This window comes from Physeter macrocephalus, chromosome 11 (genome assembly GCF_002837175.3).
Source record: "Physeter macrocephalus isolate SW-GA chromosome 11, ASM283717v5, whole genome shotgun sequence".
NCBI lineage: Eukaryota > Metazoa > Chordata > Mammalia > Artiodactyla > Physeteridae > Physeter > Physeter macrocephalus.
Window position 1 is genome coordinate 96,929,408 of NC_041224.1, and position 10,345 is coordinate 96,939,752.

Below are 10,345 nucleotides of genomic sequence, written 5' to 3' on the forward strand. Positions count from 1 at the left end.
CTGGAGAGGGTGTGGAGAAAAGGGAACCCTCTTGCACTGTTGGTTGGAATGTAAATTGATACAGCCACTGTGGAGAATGGTATGGAGGTTCCTTAAAAACCTAAAAACAGAACTACCATATGACCCAGCAATCCCACTACTGGTTATACACCCTGAAAAAAACATGATTCTAAAGGACACATGTACCCCAATGTTCACTGCAGCACTATTTACAATAGCCAGGACATGGAAACAACCTAAATGTCCAACGACAGATGAATGGATAAAGAAGATGTGGTACATATATACAATGGAATATTACTCAGCCATAAAAAGGAATGAAATTGGGTCATTTGTAGAGATATAAATGGACCTAGAGTGTGTCATACAGAGTGAAGTAAGCCAGAAAGAAAAAAACATATATCATAAATTAATGCATATATGTGGAATCTAGAAAAATGGTACACATGAACCTATTTGCAGGGCAGGAATAGAGATGAAGAAGTAGAGAACAGACATATGGACACAGCGTGGGAAGGCGAGGGTGGGACGAATTGGGAGATTAGGATTGACATATATACACTACCATACGTAAAATAGATAGCTAGTGGGAACATGCTATAAAGCACAGGAAGCTCAGCTCGTGCTCTGTGACGACCTAGATGGGTGGGATGGGTGGGGATGCAGGTCCAAGAGGGAGGGGATATAGGTATACATATAGCTGATTCACTTCATTGTATAGCAGAAACTAACACAACATTGTAAAGCAATTATACTCCAATTTTTTAAAAAAAAAACTACAACAGAAAAAAATTAAAAACTTAGTCATAATGATGCAGCCATTGCAGTTCCTCAAAAAATTTAATACAGAATTACCATATGACCCAGCAATTCTACTTCTAGATATATACTCAAAAGAACTGAAAGCAGAGACTCGAAGAGATGTTTGTACATCCATGTTGATAGCAGCATTATTCACAATAGCCAAAAGGTAGAGACAACCCAAATGTCCATCAACAGATGAATGGATACACAAAAAATGTGGTATATACATATAATGCAATATTATTCAGCCTTAAAAAGAAAGGAAATTCTAACACATGGTACAACAGAGATGAACCTTGAAGACATTAGGCTAAGTGAAATAAGCCAGTTCCACAAACACAAATATTTTGTATGATTTCACTTATGTGGGGTATCTGCAGTAGTCAAATTCACAGAGACAGAAACAGAATGGTGTGCCAGGGACTAGGGCAAGAGGAGAATGATAAATTAGCATTTTATAGGTACAGAGTTTCAGCATGGAGAGATGAAAACTCTGGCGATGGATGGTGGTGATGACTGCACAACAATGTGAACATACTTAGTGACAAAGAACTGTAACTTAAAAATGGTTAAAACAGTACATTTTATATTATATGTATTTTACTATAATTTTTTTAAATACAGTCAAATAAATACAGTGATAGAGGTGTGAATAGCACTTCTATCACCAGCAAAAGATCTAAACAATTATAACTTCCCTGAGACTATGACATCTAAAATGAGTTCTGAACAAGACAGTCATACTAGGGAAAGAAATGGAGGGGAGAGACAGTGAATAAAGGAAGAGGTACAGAAATCGTGGCAGTCTAGAACAGGGGTCAGCAAACTACAACCCCATAGGCCATGTCCTGCCATTTTTTTTTTTTTAATTAATTTATTAATTTATTAATTTATTTTTGGCTGTGTTGGGTCTTCGTTTCTGTGCAAGGGCTTTCTCTAGTTGCGGCAAGTGGGGGCCACTCTTCATTGCGGTGCACGGGCTTCTCACTGTCGCGGCCTCTCTTGCTGCGGAGCACAGGCTCCAGACGCGCAGGCTCAGTAGCTGTGGCTCACGGGCCTAGTTGCTCCGTAGCATGTGGGATCTTCCCAGACCAGGGCTCGAACCCGTGTCCCCTGCATTGGCAGGCGGACTCTCAACCACTGCGCCACCAGGGAAGCCCCATCTTTTTTATATAGCCCACAAACTAAGAAGGCTTTTTACATTCTTTAACGGTTGAAAAAAATTAATAAAATTTTATGACATGCAAAAATTACATGAAATTCAAATTTTAGTGTCCATAAAGTTTTCCTGCACACAGCCATGATCATTCATTTACATACTGTCAATAGTTGCCTTCATGCTACCACAGCACAGGTGAGTAGCTGCTGACAAAAACAGTAAGGCCCACAAAGCTTAAAATATTTATTATCTGGCCCTTTACAGAAAAAGTCTACCAACCCCTGGTCTAGAGGCCTGCAAGTAGTACATGTAGTATGGATAGAACAAAGATGTGTACGAGGGAGACACATGGTAAATGAGATAAGCTGTAAGGTAGAGGGCTATATGTACTAGGCTAAAGAATCTGAACTTGCCTCAACTTGATTCCATTTATTATGAGAAGCTACCAAAGAATTTTATTGAGAGTAATCTGATTAGATCCACCTTACGTAAAGACAATTATCTACTCATTTCTAAAGGCAGCTGAACTATTCATTTTATTTATTAAAAAACAAAACTTGGGCTTCCCTGGTGGCGCAGTGGTTGAGAGTTCGCCTGCCGATGCAGGGGGACAAGGGTTCGTGCCCCGGTCCGGGAAGATCCCACATACCGCGGAGCGCCTAGGCCCGTAAGCCATGGCCGCTGAGCCTGCGCGTCCGGAGCCTGTGCTCCGCAACGGGAGAGGCCACAACAGTGAGAGGCCCGCGTACCGCCAAAAAAAAAAAAAAGCCTAGAAGCATACCAATAAGGTTAACAGTGGGAGTTAGCATATTTTTATTTCTTCTTTGTGCTTATCTATGTTTTTCATATTTTCTCAAATGAAAACTGCTTTCATAATCCAAATCCCAAAATAAGTGCTTTTAAACTCATATTCATACACACACACACAATTTCTTCTCTAGGTTCTATACTCTTCTACCCTCCCCCCACCGCCCAACCCCCGCAGCCTCAGGTAGGAGAAAATATGTCTAAGAAAACCTACAGACAGCAAAACTATAAAAGTATGCCTCTGTGACACTTATAAAAACTAAATGGCATTCCACCTTTTCAAATTACCTATTCACTTTACAGACGTGAAGGAATAAAATGTTGAAAAGCAATGTACTGGCAGGGCACTCCTTTCCTATACAGGGCTTTCAACACATCAAAGAGTCAAATCAGGGATTCCCTGGTGGTACAGTGGCTAAGATTCCATTTTCCCAATGCAGGGGGCCCAGGTTCCATCCCTGGTCAGGGAACTAGATCCCACATGCGGCAACTAAAGATCCCGCGTGCCGCAACTAAGACACAGCACAGCCCAATAAATAAATAATTTTTTTTTAAAAATGATTTACTAACTTGAAAAAAAAATGTTTTTTAAGAGTCAAATCAATAGTATCTTTTTGAAACTAAAAATATTAAAGGACAAGAGAAAATGCAGAGCTTGCAAGTCAGGTCAAAATGTTGAAAACTGATGCAAGATAAGACTGCATATAGCTCTGAGAATATAATTATGGGCTTAAATGCAAAGTCTTTGATTTATACCACAGTACTTTGCACTTACTGATATACTGCTTGTTAAGATTAAATTCCTTTTTAATGTTATGTTTCAGTTCCTTGACTAAATTGTCAGGGATTCGTGTGCAGGGAACCATGACTTTTACTTCTTTTGTGTGTCCCCCACAGCACCTCATACAGTGCCCATATATGGTGGGTGCTCAATACATGCTTACAATTGAATGACAAAATAATTAACCCTACTTGAGCTCACAGACTGAAACCCTCACACCTACAATACACACCATTAAGCCTCTCTCTATGCAACAATTAAAAGGACATTTCTGGGGTGAGTACTGCTAATTCTACTGGATTTATTACATTAGGTTTCTCCTCTAGCAAAGAGCTCAAAGAACATGTGTAATGTTAAAATTGAATTCCTGACTACTGAGAAGGTGGGTGGGAAAGTGGGCAAGTGGAGGAAAAATTTATTATATAATAGCTTGCCTCCAAAGAATAAGCATTATTCAACTCTAGAGATTAAACCATTCCTAAAATGTCTCTGAACTAAGACTCCTAACTGACATCATTTCATTAAACTTTGTACTGGCTAAATTCCATCACAATAAATATCATTAAAACCAAAAACCAACAACTCATAAAACCATAAAAAAAAATCTAAATATCTCAGCTAATGATCCATATGATTGTGTATTATAACATCTAGTATCATAAGATCTAGTTTTAGTTATTTACTCTCTTTTGCCAAAACAAAACTTCTAAACTTTTTCAAAGCATTAGATTGGGCATGCCAAGCACTGGGGAAACGAATCAAAATCAACCGACTTGGGGCTTCCCTGGTGGCGCAGTGGTTAAGAATCCGCGTGCCAGTGTAGGGGACATGGGTTCAAGCCCTGGTCCGGGAAGATCCCACATACCGCAGAGTGACTAAGCCTGTGAGCCACAACTACTGAGACTGAGCTTTAAAGCCCGCGAGCCACAATTACTGAGCCCACGAGCCACAAATACTGAAGCCCGTGCACCTCGAGCCCATGCTCCACAACAAGAGAAGCCACCACAATGAGAAGCCCGCACACCGCAACGAAGAATAACCCCCGCTGGCCGCAACTAAAGAAAGCCTGTGCACAGCAATGAAGACCCAACGCAGCCAAAAATAAATAAATTAATTTTAAAAATAAATAAATAAATGTCTTTCAAAGTTTAAAAAAAATCAACCAACTTTATATTCTGCTATAAATTAAAGTATCAACAACAGAGCTAAGGAAGTACTGTGCACTGAAGAGCCAACTTCTATCTGGGGAAATTATATAGCAAACTTAAGCTAGACATTGAAGACTGAGTAGGAGTTTGAGGCAACAAGCAGGAAGAGGGGTAGAAGAGAGGATTTCTAGGCAAATAGAGGGCTATACACATGCAGAACATGTTGGGCATGACAGGAATGATAAAGAGGAAAGAGGATAAAGAGAGAAAGGTAGGGTAGAGTTCAACAATGATAGGTCTGGTATGCTAAATTATGAAATTTGGAGTTTATGCCCCCAGGTAATGTAGAGAAAGTAGAAATCTTCAAGTAGGACAGACACAAAAACCTGAAGAATCAGTTTATGTAGCAGGAAGAGCCTAAGGTACATTACAACCATCTCAAAGGCTTTATTTAATATAACACCATATAGACACAGTAAATACTGTGCTGATGCAGATACAAAAGAAATCTAAGTGTGACTTATTCCTCTGTCCATGCTTTCAGCTTAGTCTCAGGGCTCAGTCACTGGCCCTCTTCTCACCAGACCCAGGTTTTTAAACACCATCTATGTATTGATGACATCCCAAATGTATATTCACAGCCATGACTTTGGCTCCAGGCTCTAGACTGAACAATCAACTATCTATTCCTGGATAACCAACGAGCATCTCAAATTCAACGTATCCAACTAAACTGTTCATTTTACACCCCAAACTAGCTCCTTCCAGTTTTCCACCTCTCTACCTGGCACTAGTTGCTCTAGCTAAAAACTTGCAATAATCTTTGATCCCTCTTTTCTTTCACCTCTCACAACTAATCTATCAGCAAATTCTATTGGTTCTACCTTCCACATATACGCTGAATCCAACCCCTTCTCACTGTCTCCATCACTGCCTGCCTGACCCAAAGCCACCATACTTCATCATACCATTCCAATGACTTCCTGAATGGTCTCCTGCTGCCCCTCTTTCCTCTACAGTAGTCAAAGTAATCTTTTTTTTTTTTTTTTTTTTTTTTTGGCGTTACGCGGGCCTCTCACTGTTGTGGCCTCTCCCGTTGCGGAGCACAGGCTCCGGACGCGCAGGCTCAGCGGCCATGGCTCATGGGCCCAGCCGCTCCGTGGCATGTGGGATCTTCCCGGACCGGGGCACGAACCCGTGTCCCCTGCATCGGCAGGCGGACTCTCAACCACTGCGCCGCCAGGGAAGCCCAAAGTAATCTTTTTAAAACATAAATTAGATTGTATAATTTTTCTTCATAAAACTGTCCAATGGATCCCACCACACTTAAAATAAAATCCAAAGCCCTTCTGGTCTACAAGGCTCTATACCATCTAAGACCCACCAGCTTCCCAGTGTCATTTCCTACTACCCTACCCTATCATAGCCACCACCACCAATTAACACTGCAGCAGTCTCCAAACTATAGCACACTAGCCTTCCTGCACTTCCTTGAAAAATCCCAAACTGATTCTTGCCCCAGAACCTTTGCATCAGTATTCCCGCTGCTTAAAATGCTCCACATGTTAGCATGGCTTGCTCCTTATCATTCAGGTCTCTTTATCCTCAAATGTTACCTCAGAAAATCCTTACCTCATGACCTATGTAAAAGAACCACCAAGCCTACCACCACCACTCTCTATCCCCTAGTACTATTTTATTCACAGCACTTTGACAATATCTGAAATCATATTATTTATTACCTTATTGTCTATCTACTAGACTATAAATTCCCGTTATAAATAAGACATTCTTATTCACTGCTCAATCCCTACACCTGGTATAATATACAGTAGGGCTCATTAATTATTTGCTGTTGAATGAATGAATTTACCTAATAGACCTAATCTATCTTATTTATATTTTCATCCTGTTATGCATAATTCATGGTTACCAGGCTGTTCTTCCTAAAACAGTTTAAAGATTGTTAAAACAAGCTATACTGTACTAATGCATTTAATTCCTTTCTATAATTAGCCCTTCCAGCAATTTGGCCAGTTATTTTTTCTTTGACTGTAACTTCTATTATCGTCTTTCTATATTAGCTTATCAATGTACTATTTACTATAAATGCTATTGATAAAGATGGACAGACATGCCCAGAGTATTATAACAAATACTTTTTGTTATACCAAAAACAAGTAACAGATTATTTTTAAAATAGAAATTACAGAAAAGCAAACATTTAAAAACCAAATTCACAGGCAGGTGATCAAGGTCAACATCAAGAGTGACAAGTCATGTTGATGGTATGTACTCTAACCCCAGTCTAATAATGAAAAAAACATCAAGTCCCAACTCAGGGACATCTGACCAGTACTCCTCAAAATTATCAAGGTCATCAAAAACAAAAGTCTAAGAAACTATCATAGCCAAGAGGATCCTAAGAGGGCATGATTACTAAAAGTATTGTGGTTGTGTAACTGGGAAGGTTCTGAGAGGCAAGAGCTTCATATGAACTCTCTGGAGATGCCTTGGAAGATCAGGCAGCCAGCTTTGTTTGCGAAGCTATGGCCATCTGGGTCACACATGCCTTATGTTTGTTTTCACTTTTTCCCCACCTCACTTCCTTTTTCCCCTGACACCTTCTTCCCTGTAATATCACCCACCAACAAAGCATTAGTACATTTAAACAAAGTATTGTGGTATCCTAGATGGGATTCTGGAATAGAAAAAGGGTATTAGATAAAAACTAAAGAAATCTGATTATGTACTTTAGTTCATAATCATGTATCTTGCTTCATTAATTACAACGCATATACCATACTAACGTAACATGTTAATAATAGGGAAAACGAGGTGCTGGGTATTTGGAAACTCTCTATACTGTCTTTGCAATTTTTGTATAAATCTGAAACTGTTCCAAAAAATAACAAGTTTTTTTTCATTAAATTCATCCAAAAATCCTACCATTCAAGTAAAATCACCATTAGTTTATGTTTGATATATACCATTTTAGATTTCTATGTAAACGGACACATAGAGGTATATCACTACAAAAATGTGATCACACTGCATATCATTTTATAACCTGCTTTTTACACTTAACAATATATATAATGTGCTTTCCAAGTCATTACTAGAAATCTCTATCATGTCTACTAGCTACAAAGTATTACCCTCTATGAAGGCATCTTATTTATTTAACCAATCCCCCATTATTTAACATTTAAGTTTTTCCAGTTTTTTGCTACTATAAAAAAATGCTACAGGGACTTTCCTGGTGCTCCAGTGGTTAAGACTCCACGCTCCCAATGCAGGGGGCATTGATCCATCCCTGGTCAGGAAACTAAGATCCCGCAAGCCACACGGCACAACCAAAAAAAAAAGAATTAAGACAACTCTTAATAAACATTTTTGCAAACTTACCAATTAGTGCCCTAATAAAGAAGAGGAGCAGCTGAGTGAAAGGACATATAGTTTATTAATGCTTTCAATAAATATAGTCAAAATGTTCTCCAGAAAGGATGTTCAAATGTAAATATCCACCAACAGCAGTGTATGAATGTGCCAAATTTCCCCACTCCTATCCCAATACTAGATGTTAATATTATAACACATGCACGCTAATCTGCTGGGGGGGGGGGGTGTTGTTTTGTGTTATTTGCTTATAAGTGGAAAATAATGTATTTTTATCTTTTTTAGTTATTTTTATTTCTCTATGCGTGTGATCTACCTATTCAGGTCTTTTGACAATCTATTAGATACTAATGTCATTAACCTTCTGGGTCCAACACATGGTGCAAATTTTTTTTCCCACATTTTGCCTGGCTTTACTTATCATTGCATCCCCAACACCTGAAAAACTGCATGTCACATTGTACACACTCAATAAATATGTCAAATGAATACTAAATGAGTAAATTTGTCTTTTAACTTGATGGTGTTGTTGCCAACTACGGGTTGTTTTACGTAATAATTCTACCAATCTGCCTTTGCAATCATGCTTAGAACAGCTCATCCTATGCCAAGATTACAAAACTGTTCACCCATTTTTTTAAAGCATAATTTTGACTTCATATTTTATATTTAACTCACCCAGATTTTATTTTATTTATATTTTAAGGTAGGATTCCATTTTATTTTTTTCAAATGATTAGCCAATTATTCCAACACAATTTCAAAATTCTTTCTCAACATGAAATGCCACCTGTATAATACTAGTCTTATACATTTCTAGATTTATTATTCTGTCCCACTGCTCTGTCTATTCCAGAGTTACCACTTATTGTATTATCATAGCTTTATTTGTATATTCACTAGTACAAGTCCCCCCCCTTAACTTTCATCTTTCAAAAATGTTTGTACTTTATAAGTTCATTCTTCCAAATGAAATTTAGAATCATTATGTCAAGTTTTCAAAAGGAATACTGGTTGGAATTATGTAAATTATCAGTCATATAACCTTGTACAAGTTACTTAATCTCTCTGTTGCTGTTTCCTTCATTGGTAAAATGGAGATAATAGTACTTAACACAGGTTTGTTACGAGAACTAAATGAATTAAGACATATAAAGTACTATGCTAGAAAGATGTTAACTATTATTATAATTGTTCAAAAGTGATAACTATTATTATCATGATTGCTCAATAAATGTTTTCCAGACTGTACTCCCACAAAATTCAAAGGCTCTTTAAGATACATCAAAGGGTGCTATAAAGCATACTCAATGATATGAAAAATACATAATTTATGCCTGCTTCATTTCACTAAGGCCTTGACCCTTGGTAAAATGAAGAGCTGAAACTGGAAGCTGAGAACTATGAAAACACCAAAGGCTGGTAGCAGGAAGCTTCAAAAATTGGCCCGCCAAGTTCAGAAGACGACTTCTTTCTAGTTAGCGTTATGGGGCATGAGCATGTGCCCTCTAACTCCTTTTATTTCCCCATCTCCACAGTTATGACAATACTACTTATCTCTTGATTTCTTTCCAGGAAAACACATAGGGACTAGACGTCTAAAAAGAATACTTTTCAAATGAGATAATGGGCAGGTACAAAGTATAAATCCTACTGCTAAATATGGACAGACATGCCCAGAATATTATAACAAGTTACCTCCATCAAGTTTCCTGTAATGATGGAGCAAGGATTGTTGTGGGTTTTCTCCTGTGGGGAGACCGCCTTGTCTCATAATGATTGTTAATGACCTGTTCGTTTTTAATTATTTTGCTATCAGCATGACATTGGGATAAGGTACAGGTCATACACCTTTTAAGGGCCTTAAAAAAAAAAAAAAAAAACCTCCTATACAGAGCTAAAATACGAGAAAATAGAGGCCAAGAGTGGCAACATGACTTGCTAATTGCAAAAGTAGCCAAAGGCCTACACCCGAGGTCTCCTCGTTCCCAGAACCCTGCTCATTCCACCACACGACACAGCTTCTCACCGACGCTTGCCACGCTTCGAGGTGGGAGGAGTAAAAGCAGCCAGTCCGGCCAAAGCAAAGGCGCTGGAAAACCGAGGAACTGCGCAGCCGAGAGCACATGACTGGCCCCCCTGACACCTTCTTCCCTGTAATATCACCCACCAACAAAGCATTAGTACATTTAAACAAAGTATTGTGGTATCCTAGATGGGATTCTGGAATAGAAAAAGGGTATTAGA

At 38.6% G+C, this 10,345-nt stretch overlaps 1 protein-coding gene across 1 annotated transcript in view; it reads right to left on the bottom strand.

Annotated features, from left to right (window-relative positions):
* Positions 1 to 10,106, bottom strand: part of MGA (MAX dimerization protein MGA) — a 173,533-nt gene extending 163,427 nt beyond the window's left edge. The window contains exon 1 of the mRNA XM_055088304.1: positions 9,797 to 10,106. The gene's annotated coding sequence lies outside the window, so the exon portion shown is untranslated. The remainder of the gene's footprint in view (positions 1 to 9,796) is intronic.
* Between the last annotated feature and the right edge of the window lie 239 nt (positions 10,107 to 10,345).